Source organism: Leopardus geoffroyi, chromosome A1, assembly GCF_018350155.1.
Source record: "Leopardus geoffroyi isolate Oge1 chromosome A1, O.geoffroyi_Oge1_pat1.0, whole genome shotgun sequence".
NCBI lineage: Eukaryota > Metazoa > Chordata > Mammalia > Carnivora > Felidae > Leopardus > Leopardus geoffroyi.
In genome coordinates this window covers 170,993,785-171,005,970 of record NC_059326.1, presented here as the reverse complement: position 1 = coordinate 171,005,970, position 12,186 = coordinate 170,993,785, and the positions used below count along the sequence as shown (strand labels likewise).

Here is a 12,186-nt window from a genome sequence, read left to right as displayed (position 1 = left end):
AGTCATTTAAATGTATTCGACTGACAAAAATGGGAGGAATCATTATTTTATTTTTGCTTAGACCCACTGACTGCTTTTAACCAATAGTTAATACTTTTACCTTTTACATTATCTCTAGTCAGGAAGCCAAGCAAAAAAGAAAAGGTGGAGCATGATCTTTTGCCTTCCCCCCAAAAGATACAATTGTTAGAAGCAGCAGCAACCTTTTAGAACACCAGATCTCAAACCTTTTGGTCTCAGGACCCTGTTAGAGTAAAAACAATTATTGAGAACCTCAAAGAGCTTTTGCTTATGTGAGTTATATCTAACATTAGTTACTATGTTAGTAGTTAAAACTGAGAAATTAAAAAAAATCCTAATTTATTTAAAAAAAACAATAAACTAATGACATTTTCTAATAAAAATAACTATCTTCTAAAACAAAAAATAGTGAGTGCTGTGCTATTGTCTTAAAATTTTACAAATTTCTTTAATTTCTGGTTTAATAGAAGATGGCTAGATTCTCTTATCTGCTTCTGCACTGTCTACTGCAAAATCACACATCATTCAGACTCTGGAATATTCCACTGTACTTTCATAAGTGAAGAGAAATGTCTTCATATTATGACAACATACTTCTGACCTCACAGACCCTCTGAAAGGCAACTCAGGGACCCTCCAGGAATCCTCAGACTGTACTTTGAAAATTCCTGTCTCAGAGCATCTGAGGATATAAAAAGAGCAGTTTAAGGGCTGAATAATAGGCACGCTGCCCTTTATTTTTAAACGGGGTTTTAAATGAAGTACACGCTTCTAATCTCACCAAGCACTAATCTTATCTCGCCACATCAAGATCACTGCACACGGAGAAGTGAAAAAGAAATTAAGGGGAAAAATGCCCCTCAAAATTGTGTACTCATGGGGAATTGTACACAGACATTTTATGATATCATATTAATGATACAGAACTGATTAAAAAATATCTAATTATGGAGAAAGAGACCTTATCAAGATGCTGCTGATCTTAGCTACTGATCATTTAAATCATGGGGATTCAATACAAACAGACAAAAGGATTAGAGAAATTGAGAAACTTGAGATAACTGGATATTCCAGACCAAACCAAGTATTCAAAGTAATCATAATTAAAGTAAACCAAACACAAACAAGGAAACCTTGAAAACTAAACACCGCTTTGGAAGAAGACCTCTATAACCTAACAATTTAATGGACAGGAAATAATAAATCTGACAACAACTGTAGCATTTAACTACTGAATCATGACTAATTGTAACCTATTTTAATAAAGAAACTGGAAGAGCAGATAACTAGGTATATATGAATTTACTTAAAACTTTAAGGAATAAAAAGAAGGAAAAGGAGAAGGGAAAGGAAGAGGCAGAGAAGCACAATTAATTTACCGGCTCAATTTTTAAAAAGTATATTATCTTTTTAGAAAAAAAGCATAAAATGACAAATATTTTATACTCAGAGTAATTAAGATAGGAAACAGGTACGTTTTTAAGGATTAGGCAATGATGCATTTAATGCACTGGTACCAAGGGCATACCTTTGCTAAGTTCTGTTTCAGTATTATACCCTCAGTTTTGAGGAAGGGTTTATAAAAGAAACAAGCATAAGAAGGTTTTTGTGGCATTGTTTTTGAAATAATTATTGAAGAATAACACCATGAGAGGCACTTTGGGGCCATATACCCCCAAACATGCTATTTATTAGCTGTGTGACCTGGAACAATCTGTCTACCCCCTTCACCTCCCGGTTTCCCTCTCTGTAGCACCCACTTTGAAGGTTGCACTGAGAATCAGAGGTTAGGCATGGAGACACTTAGCATGGAGTGGACATTCTGTTCTATAAATGGTAGCTGTTAGGAACACCCTACCACTGTTGTTCCATGTCTCTTGTACAATAAATTACATCCGAAATCCTTTGAGATTTGGAAAACTTGCTCTTTCCTGAAGTATCAAAGAATACTTTAATGGGAAAATATTTGCTTTTTATTTCACCACATTTTCTTCTTCTGTTTTGGTGGCCCCAAACTCAATGTACAAGAGGTTTCAGTTACAATTACTAGCCTGGTTTAGAATATTTACTTCTCCCTCTCTCTTTTTTAAAATTCCCTTTTCCACTTTAATAGCTTTATTTTGTATGCCTTTTTCACTTAATTTGCCACAGCTCCTGTTCCCAAGAAGATGCAATGATAAATCACAGAGTAATAGAATGTAATATATATTAGTCTTCTTCACTCTTGAAATAGGTCTAAGGGAAATACAGACTTAAGTTGCTGTATCTGTGTTCACAGTTTCTAAGAGCATTTAGAAGTCAGAAGTGAAACAAAGTATATGCCAATTAGGATTTGAAGCATTCTTACTATATCTGTTCTCCATTGTAACACAAAGAATTACTACGATAAATAGTATTTGTCACTGATAAAGAGGAGCATTTCACAGCCTGTTGTTTCCCTTATGCTCCATTCTCCTTCTCGGGGCTCTTCTTCAGGAGCCGTCCTTGGGTGCCCCTGGGTGCCGCTCAGGGTCCTCCTCCACACCCCTCTCCCTACTCAGAGGCACTGCCCCATCACTACTGCCTTTTCTCCCACGTCTGCTATTCCCTCTTTTTTTTGCTTTCATCATACACATACCTCCAGAATGAACAGTATCACCATCAAAAGGAAACAGGAAAAAGAAATCAACCATCACCTCCAAGACCTCACAAATACACACATTCCCCTCCTGCTCTAGCTGCACTCAGCTATACCCTATTCTCCTCAGTCTCCACTCCCCATTTCCATTTTCTTCCCTCTCATTTTCTTTCAACACACTATTGTTTCATTTCTGACCTCATCAAACCTAACACACACTTTCTGACTCTTTATCTGAACTGTTTGGCCTCTGAGCACACGGACTTGTCTCTCACTTGGACTCTCATCGCCTGGGGCTCTTGCCACACTGGCCGCATGGTGCTCCTCACCTCTGCTCCCCCCTCAGTCTCGTCCCCAGGCCCTCCGTCTCAAGACTTGCTCAGCACCCTTCTGCTTTTCCTTTGGTTTCCAGAGTTCAGCTCATCTAAAGCCACAAATAAAGGTATCACTTATCCAATGGGCCCCAAATCTCTATGGCCTTCCCCAACTTCTCTGTGGCTCTGATTTGAGAGAACTTTCTACTTCCCATTCCATTTGAATGTCTCACACATGTTTCAAGGTCAACATGTCCAAAATCAATTTAGTATTTACCCTAAATTTACTCCTGCTGTACCTGTATTTCCAAACCCAACGAATGACAGCATCCTTTTGATCAAGCCAGAAACCTGGGTTTACCTAACTTCTCCATCTCCTTTACCGACACATCCAGTCCATGACCCATGACAGTAAGTAGCTCTCGCTCCTTAGTGCCTCATGTATTGGCCTCTTGTTCCTACTTATCCGCTCTTGCCTTTAGCCAGGCCACAAACATGGCTTCCCTCTTGATTACTCTGGTGACTAGCTTAACTACCAGCCCCCCAACTTCCAGGGTTGTTCCCATGCAGCCCATGCTCCACACTGCCATGACAATCATTTTTATTTTATTTTTTTTATTTTTTTTTTTTTATTTTTTTTTCAACGTTTATTTATTTTTGGGACAGAGAGAGACAGAGCATGAACGGGGGAGGGGCAGCGAGAGAGGGAGACACAGAATCGGAAACAGGCTCCAGGCTCTGAGCCATCAGCCCAGAGCCCGACGCGGGGCTCGAACTCACGGACCGCGAGATCGTGACCTGGCTGAAGTCGGACGCTTAACCGACTGCGCCACCCAGGCGCCCCCACACTGCCATGACAATCATTTTTAAAAAGTGCAGTTTTGGACACGTCATTCCCCTGCTTAAAATCTTCAGCATCTTTCCATCACTTTGGTCATGCAGGGTGGCAACAACGTTGCATTTGATTTTGCATCTCTTGAGCAGGGACCAAAAAGTCTCCAGGGGTCAGGAAGACACCCTAAAAGAATGAAGGAAGTTGGCAGAGTGTAAAATAAAAGGAAGGCACTGGGAAGTCCTAGGGACTGCATCTGCCCCTGGAGAGCATGACTCCTTACAAGGAGAAGGCGACTCAGATTCAGCCAGGCAGGAATGCAGGCCCCACGTTGCTAGCTCTTTTGATTTTTAAAAAATGTTTTATTATTTATTTTTGAGAAAGAGACAGAGAAGAAGTGGGGGAGGGGCAGAGAGAGAGGGACACACAGAATCTGAAGCAGCTCCAGGCTCCGAGCTATCAGCACAGAGCTTGACATGGGGCTCAAACTCATGGACTGTGAGATCATGACCTGAGCTGAAGTTGGATGCTTAACCGACTGGGCCACCCCGGTGTCCCTCGCTCTTCTGATTTTAAAAGAAAGACAGAAATTCAGATTTTTTAATGTAAAATATTACAAATTTTAAATGTTGGCACTTAAGTTGAAAATTTTAAAAGCCTGTGCAGGGTACAAACAAAACACCCTGCAGTCTGTGATTCCTGCTTTGGAATTTAAAACAGGACTTGGCGCCCGGCAGATGCTCAATAAACATTTGGGAAGTATAAGTTTATGAATAAATAAACGAATTTTGTTTCTGACTCTGATTCTTAAATTAGATATCTACTACTGTGCTTGTAGCCTTCTCTTCTGCTATAAACTCTTCCTGAGCTTGTCTGTCTATTCCTTTCTCTCCAGCTACTTTTTATAGCCTCCCCAAAAGTACACATGTGTGTAAAAAAATTGTGGGTAGGATTATAATTAATTTTAGTTTTTTTCTTTTTTTTAAATTTTAAAAAATTGTTTTAATGTTTGAGGGAGAGAGAGAGAAAGAGTGCAAGTAGGGGAGAAGCAGAGAGAGAGAGAGAGAGAGAGAAAGACATGGAATCCAAAGCAGGCTCCAGGTTCTGAGTGCAGAATCTGATGTGGGGCTCAAACTCACGAACTGTGAGATCATGACCTGAGCTGAAGTTGGACACTCAACTGACTGAGCCACCCAGATGCCCCTTTTTAAGTTTTTTTTTTTAAGTTTATTTATTTTGAGAGAGAAAGAGACCACAAATGTGGAGGGGAAGAAAGAAAGAGAGAGAGAGAGAGAGAGAGAGAGAGAGAGAGAGAGAATCCTAAGCAGGTTCCTCACTGTCAGTGTGGAGCCTGATGTGGGGCTTGAACTCACGAACCATGAGATCATGACCTGAGCCTAAATCAATAGTTGGATGCTTAACCAACCGAGCCACCCAGGTGCCCCAATTTTAGTTTTTTATTATATGAAAGTTAACTATAAACATTATATATTACTTGGGTAACGAATTTTTAAAAACATAAATTTTATATAATTGGCAGGCATTTCATGTTGGCTTGTCCTGAATACCATGCATCTACTATGAATGATGTTCTCCGAATACGAATATGTACATTGAGATGGTAACTATGTCTGGTCTCATATGAACTAAACACATGATGCCATTAATATTGCTAGTAGTTTAAGACTGCAAAGACTATTCCATGATACTATCTAAAAAAGATGTTCTAATTCAAACTGTTGTTTTCTTAAGCTCCAGGCCCATATATCCACCTGCCCAGGTCTCATTTCCAGCTGGCTGTTTCACAGACACCTTACGTTCAATACGTCCAAAACTGAACTGTTGAGCGCCTTCCAGCCCTGTTCTTTCCGTTCTTCCCACCTCAAAATGTGATGTCTCAATCAACTCAAGTGTTCAAGTCAGAAACTGTTTCTCTCTTCTCCCCCAGTAGCCTCCATCCAAGTCATAGTAGAGTGCTGTGAATTCTAATTCCAAAATGTCTCCAGAATCACTTTGCCTTTCTCCATGGCATTGCCATGAGCTTAGCTAGACCACCACAGTATTCCCTTAACCCTCTTTGATTTCCAACAGGCCCTACCTTCAATCTATTCTCTACACAGCAACATAGGTAATCAGGCCACTTCGTCTCCTTGGGAAGCTCTTCAATGGTTTCCCATTACTGTATCCTAGCTTTCAAGGCCTTGGTCACCTGGCTCCAGCCTTCCCCTCCAGCCTCATATCCTGCTATTTCCCCCTTTCTTGCTCTGTTCTTCCCATACTGACTTTCTTTCAATTTCTCTCAAGCCCCATTCCCTCCCCTACCCCCATCTCAGCATCCCTTTCTGACTGCCCCCATTTTCTGGAATGCTTTTTTATATGTTTCTACCTGGCCAGCCCCCCACATCCTCAGGCCTCAACTATAATGTCAATTCTTCAGGGAGGCCGTATCTGTATATCCAAACTAACATATGTGCCCACACTTATGTGCCTTCATGGATGCCTCCTACTTTTCTTTACAACATTCCTATTTCTTTGCAAGCTTTATGATTAGGATGCCTCCCTCACTAGACTGAAAACCCAGGAAGACAAGGAAATTTGGATCTGGTTCCTCAGATATCTAGTTTCTTGCACAGTGCCAGGCACTAAATATGTACTCAAGAAATATTTTTGAATGATTGATAAACTCAATTTTCCTATAGACATGTATGTTGTTCTACTTTTGAGTCATTAACTTATAGATACTCAAAGAATGGTCATAATCTGCAAAGGATACTCATTTGCCATTATTAATCTTTGATAGAAGTTAAAATTTTGTGCCTACACTGTGGCACTACATTTCCATAGCAACATCACTTTGATACATTTAACTGAAATAAGGCATAGCATCTGTGCCATCTACACTGATTAGATAATAATACTTAGCCACCTCAAAGGTGCTATGAGATTTACAGCATCACTCTGGGAAAAGCCAAAACCCAATAAGAACATTTTAATTGTAAGATCAGGCAAAAGGGTGTCAACCTCATAATGACATCTTGAATACTTATATAGTTTTTGTTCTTCTAAGGTAGCATTGATAGTTATGGCTGAATTAATTTCTTCACATCCTTTGAAGTTGATCTGAATATCCAACACAACATATGCCTACTCAGGGGAGCTTGGGCAAAGACAGCTGAAAATTCATCTGTTAGTTTTCTCTTCAGTTTCCTTCATGTCTGAAACATTCAAAAACTGGACTTGTCAGTGTGAGAAAATGGAAGTGAATAGTGATTTGGCCAGGTGTAATGACACGTTAATGAACAGTGGGCAAGCCAAAGTCGTCTGTTTGTAAATGAAGGTGTCCTGCTGGGCCCTGCAGTGGTGCCCTCGAAGAGCACTGAGCCTGTGCTGTCCCTGTGGTAAGTGTCCCATGGGAGCATCTCTGCTTTAGATTTGGGGTGTGGCTTAGGAGTGTCTGGATAAAACAAAGATGGGAATTTTGGAGTAGCAATGTCATGGAGAAAAGGGGCAGGGTGCTGACAGAGAGGATAATTAGGAATGCCACTGGGTAGGGAAACCTGAGGTGTCAAGATTAGAACACTTGATAGGCAAAGAGGTCATGAAAAACCGTCCTACTCCAGCTCTTGTTTCTGATTTTGGTATGAGTCTCCTCATGTACAAAATCAGAGTGAGGGAACAGGGATGCTTTCAACAGGCTGGAAGTTCATTTTCCTGTCTATTTATATATGTGCATGTTACAGAAGTCTACTAAGTACACATTTACAAGAATGGTCTAGATAGTACTGGTGGCAAGCATAATTTTATCTATACTATTTTCCTTAGATTCAACCCCAAATCCAAAACATTCACTCTTCAATGAAACACTTATCATTGTTTTCAAGAGCAATTATTAAATGAAAGATTATCATTTTAAATTATGCATGCAAAAAATTAATGGAAAAAGTGATGTGTCCTGATTTAAAGAGACAAGTCTCATGCTAAAAGAGTACAAAAATGAAATCTGAAACAATGTACATGTAATCAACAAATAAATCAATAAATAAAAGGTTTTTGTACATAAGACTGGAGCAAGTGCATGCTGTGGGACAACTTTCCAAGGGGCTGTTGAGAATGCTTAGGAAGGGTAAGCATGTGGTAATTTCATCCTCTTATTTCCAATGCATACAGCCAGATTTCAGGAGAGATGAGAATTAAGGAATGGAGGCTATGGAAAGGCTTGGCCAATTAAATGGAAGCTGTATTCAGGAGATGGTACGTAACTGGGGGAAAGGTCCAAAAATCATCTGGAGTTACAGAGAAAGAGGCAGCAAACACATTTCTGTAACGAGAAAGAAGAGATCAGGTCGGGGAACAAAAGAAACACAGGAGCTCCTGAACCTGTGTGCTCTGGTCCAGCAGAGAGAATAGAGTCTACAGAGAGGCTTGAATGAGCAGGACTGAGGATAAAGGTAGAAAGCACTCTATGCTCAGGCAAAGTGTTGAAATTCCTCACAAGGAAGAGGAAGCTGGAAATATTATAATAGATGACTGTACTTCAGATTACGTGCTTTATATGTTAATAATTCAAGTGGATATTTGCAGGTATATTAGAGAAAGAAAGCTTTTGGATTAAGTAAAATGTATATCAAATATCAAAGATTTTCAAAGAGTGAAAAATCTATGCATTTTTCTTGGAAAATATATCCACAGATGTATAAATGGCTCCTAAATCACATATGCATGAAAGTAGAATGTGGAATTAAAAAAAATAAAGAACCCCTAATATATCTTACCATTTGGTCTTTCAAAAAATGCAATCACCAAAAGCCGAAACTCTCTTTTAAACAGAAAAAGACAATACCGCCGCTCTGAATTCAGGGGGTGTCTAGACATGTAATTAAACTCTCTCTATGGTCCTAACAAAAACCGTGTCATTGTGTAATGAAAGCTACTGCATAGTAATTTAGTTTAATTACAGCTATGCTGTGTTCAATGGGCTGTGTGTGGCTAATTGATAATGTCTCAGGAGTTGGTAGGAGGAAGTTTGAATCTCTTTAAAAATCTAACAGGACAAAGAAGAGCCAGTCATTAAAAAAAGAAAACGGTATTCTGATCACAGCTCTCCTTTGCAAAGAAAAATTAAACGGCATGAATTTGCTCTTCTCCACTGCTCAGAAAATTCAGAATCAACACATAAAAATTTAAGTGAGAACTTCAGAGTGAATACTCTACCTTTGTGTCATATCTGCTCTGGAGACCTGCTGCTACCCTTGTCTTTACGCTTGACCTCTAGCCTGTGACGCCTTCAGCATTGTCAACAGAATGTATGGGAAAAGCAGTAGGTGACTACCATCTCCCATGACCGGATCAACAGGCATGATTAGGACTGGCCAGCTGTGAGATCCATGTAAGCTTGATCTGTAGAGCATCCCGGGGCTGGAGGAATGCACCTGCAGCAAAGCAGCCAAGTGCTGGCGCTTCTTAGGCATTCCCATTTATTTCAGTCCTCTTTTCTCTCGGTAGTCTTGGTCAGTCATAATTCCACCTCCAAAATACATCCCACATCTACTCTTTCCATTTACCCTGTCACCACTGAGTATGTAAGCCTTCATATTCTCTACCTGCACTATGAACATCTGTCTCCTAACCACCCCCGCCCATATCCCTACACTTAGATCGTCTTTCTGAAACACACGTTAACTCATTTCAATCCTCTAGTTTAAAAACAAAAACAACCCACCTTTAAGGGCTCCTCGTTGCCTATAAGTTAAAGTCTAGTATTTTCAGTATGAAAAAAAGGCCCTTCAAAATTTGCTCCCAATTTCTCACTGTGCATTATCCTGGGACATTCTTACCATGCACTGACTACACCCACAGCCTTACTTACTATTCCTAAATCATGCCATACATATTCCCACTTGGTTCCTAGGTAATAATAAGCTTTCATGTGCCAAACTGTATTTTCTAAAGATTCTTGCAACAATATTACACATCCAAATGCTCTTCCAGAATGTTGCCACCTCCCATCTAGAGGTGGAGTCTAATTCTCCTTGAATCTGGTCTGTGACTTATTGGAAACCAACAGAATGCAGTGGAAGTGAAGGTGTGTATCTTCTGAGGTTAGATCATAAAAATCAATGCAGTTTCTACCTTGTGCGCTAAATCCTTATTTTTAGATCCCTAAGCTGCCACACAAAAAGTCTTACAATCCTATGGCCGCATTGCTTTAAGAACATTGGGCAACACACAGAAGCCATGTATAGCTTTTCCAGTTGATAGTCCCTGCTGAGGTCCTGTGTGGCAGACATTTCAACTGCCAGACATGTGAGTGAAGACACCTGTAACTGATTCCTGTTCCAGACATCAAACCACTAAACTTTTGAGTCTCCCAGCCCAAACTCCAGACATTATGGAGCAGAGATAACTGTCATTCCTACCATGTCCTGTCTAAAGTCTTGACACAGAGAATATGTGAGTATAATAAAGTGGTTGTTTTAAGCTGGTATGTTTGGGGATAATTTGTTAACGTGACAATAGTACCTAGAACACTACTTTATAACCCAGATTATACACCATTCCCTCTGTGTGATTTCTCCCAAGCAAAGCAAATATCACTTTCTCTGCCTCTCCCAGTAGCATTTTTCTTCATATCCCTGTAATACTCTGATATAATTGTGTACTTGTCTATCAAAGTAATAGATAAATTCCTTAAGAGAAGGAGTTATTTTATTCACCTTTGTACCCACAGACTCTAGGCAAAAGGTCTGGTTTGTTTTCGATAAATGTCTGTGAAAAAATGAATGAAAGAGTGAATGAATGAATGATCAGAATTATGGGCTGAACGAGGCTCTATGACAGGCCTCAACGAACAGACACAAAACCCCAGGGAACAGCTAGAACTCATTCTAAGGTTTACCACATACTGGCACTTATTTTTGTTAAACAAATGAAATGGCAAAACTATCAGGGCTGTGATAGGAAATCTCTCCTAATCCCTCTGGATTAGAATGTCCTATGTCCATCCCAATTAATAACCTTGTGTGGCTCTGTGTTCAAGAAACTTGGTGAACTCAACTCATCCTGCTCTTTGTTTAAGACAATATTAAACAATATAGCTGTCCTTGGACAGCGGGCTGGAAAGTGAATAAAGCATAGATTGGTCAGCTCCGTTTTATAGTGCATAACCAAATCTACTCTGGTATTGTATGTATGCTAGTGATGAATTCTATTGGGTTGTGTATGACGAATAAAGGCCTTATTTTGCCTTCACTTTTGAAAGTTATTTTCACCAAGTTTAGAACACCAGGCTGCTTTTTTTAAAATAATGCTTTGATGTCTCTTATTTGCATTCTTTCTCTTTTTTTAAGTTTATTTATTTTGAAAGAGAGAGAGAGTGAGAGAGCACGTATGTACATGTCGGTGAGGAAGGCAGGGGGCAGAGAGAGAGGGAGAGAAAGAATCCCAAGCAGACTCTGTGCTGTCAGCAAGGAGTCTGATGTGGGGTTTAATCCTACACACTGTGAGATCATGACCTGAGCGGAAACCAAGGGGTGGACACTTAACCGACTGAGTCAGCCAGGCGCCACTTAGTTGCATTATTTCTGATGAAAATTTAATGTCATCCTTTTCTTTCTTCTTCTGATATAATGTGTCTTTTCTCTGGATGCTTTTTATGGTATCTTATTTTAGTTCTAAGAATACTGAATATGCTGTGCCTTGGTATCACATTCTTCATGTTCCTTGTGCTTGAAATTTCTTAAGATTCTTGGATGTGTGGCTTTATACGTTTCATTAAGTTTGGAATAATTTGCATATTATTTCTTTAAATATTCAATCCCCCATCATTCTTCAATGATTCCAGATATATATATATATATATATATATATATATATATATATATATATTCAAACATATATTTGAAGTTGTTCCAAAGCTTACTAATGTCATTTTTTCTTTGTGTTACACCTTGGATAATGCTATGTCTTAAAGTTCACTTTTAATTCTGAAATGTCTAATCTGCTGTTCATTCCATCCAGTAAACATTTTGTCACAGTTTTCATCTCCCAATGTTTGATTTTGGTCTTTTTTTTGAACATGTATTTTACATCCTCAGTCTTTCCTCTACCCTCTTGAATACATGGAACACAGTTTCAATGTCTCTATATACTATTTCTTTCACGTGTCATTTCTAAGGATATTCCTCTTGATTCATTTTTTCCACCTGCTTTCAGCCAGTCTCACTATGGATGTGCTTTTTGCATGCATTTCTCATAATTTTGACTGGGTTATAGACATTATGATTCTTAACTGGGTGCAGTTAAGTTACACTACTTGTAAACAGTGTGATCCTTTTGAGGCTTGCTTTTAAACTTTGTTAAATTCGTCTACTCTATTGGAAACACAGACTCTTCTCAACCCTAAG

The 12,186-nt window shown here is 39.3% G+C and overlaps 1 protein-coding gene across 3 annotated transcripts in view; it reads right to left on the bottom strand.

The window, feature by feature from the left end:
- CAMK4 (calcium/calmodulin dependent protein kinase IV) overlaps positions 1–12,186 on the bottom strand; it is a 220,892-nt gene that overhangs the window by 30,678 nt on the left and 178,028 nt on the right. Inside the window, exon 1 of one of the 3 annotated variants that reach the window (XM_045500670.1) lies at positions 5,994–5,999. The exons of the other annotated variants lie outside the window; for them this stretch is intronic. The gene's annotated coding sequence lies outside the window, so the exon portion shown is untranslated. Of the gene's footprint in view, positions 1–5,993; positions 6,000–12,186 lie in introns of those variants that run through there. 3 annotated transcript variants of the gene reach the window in all.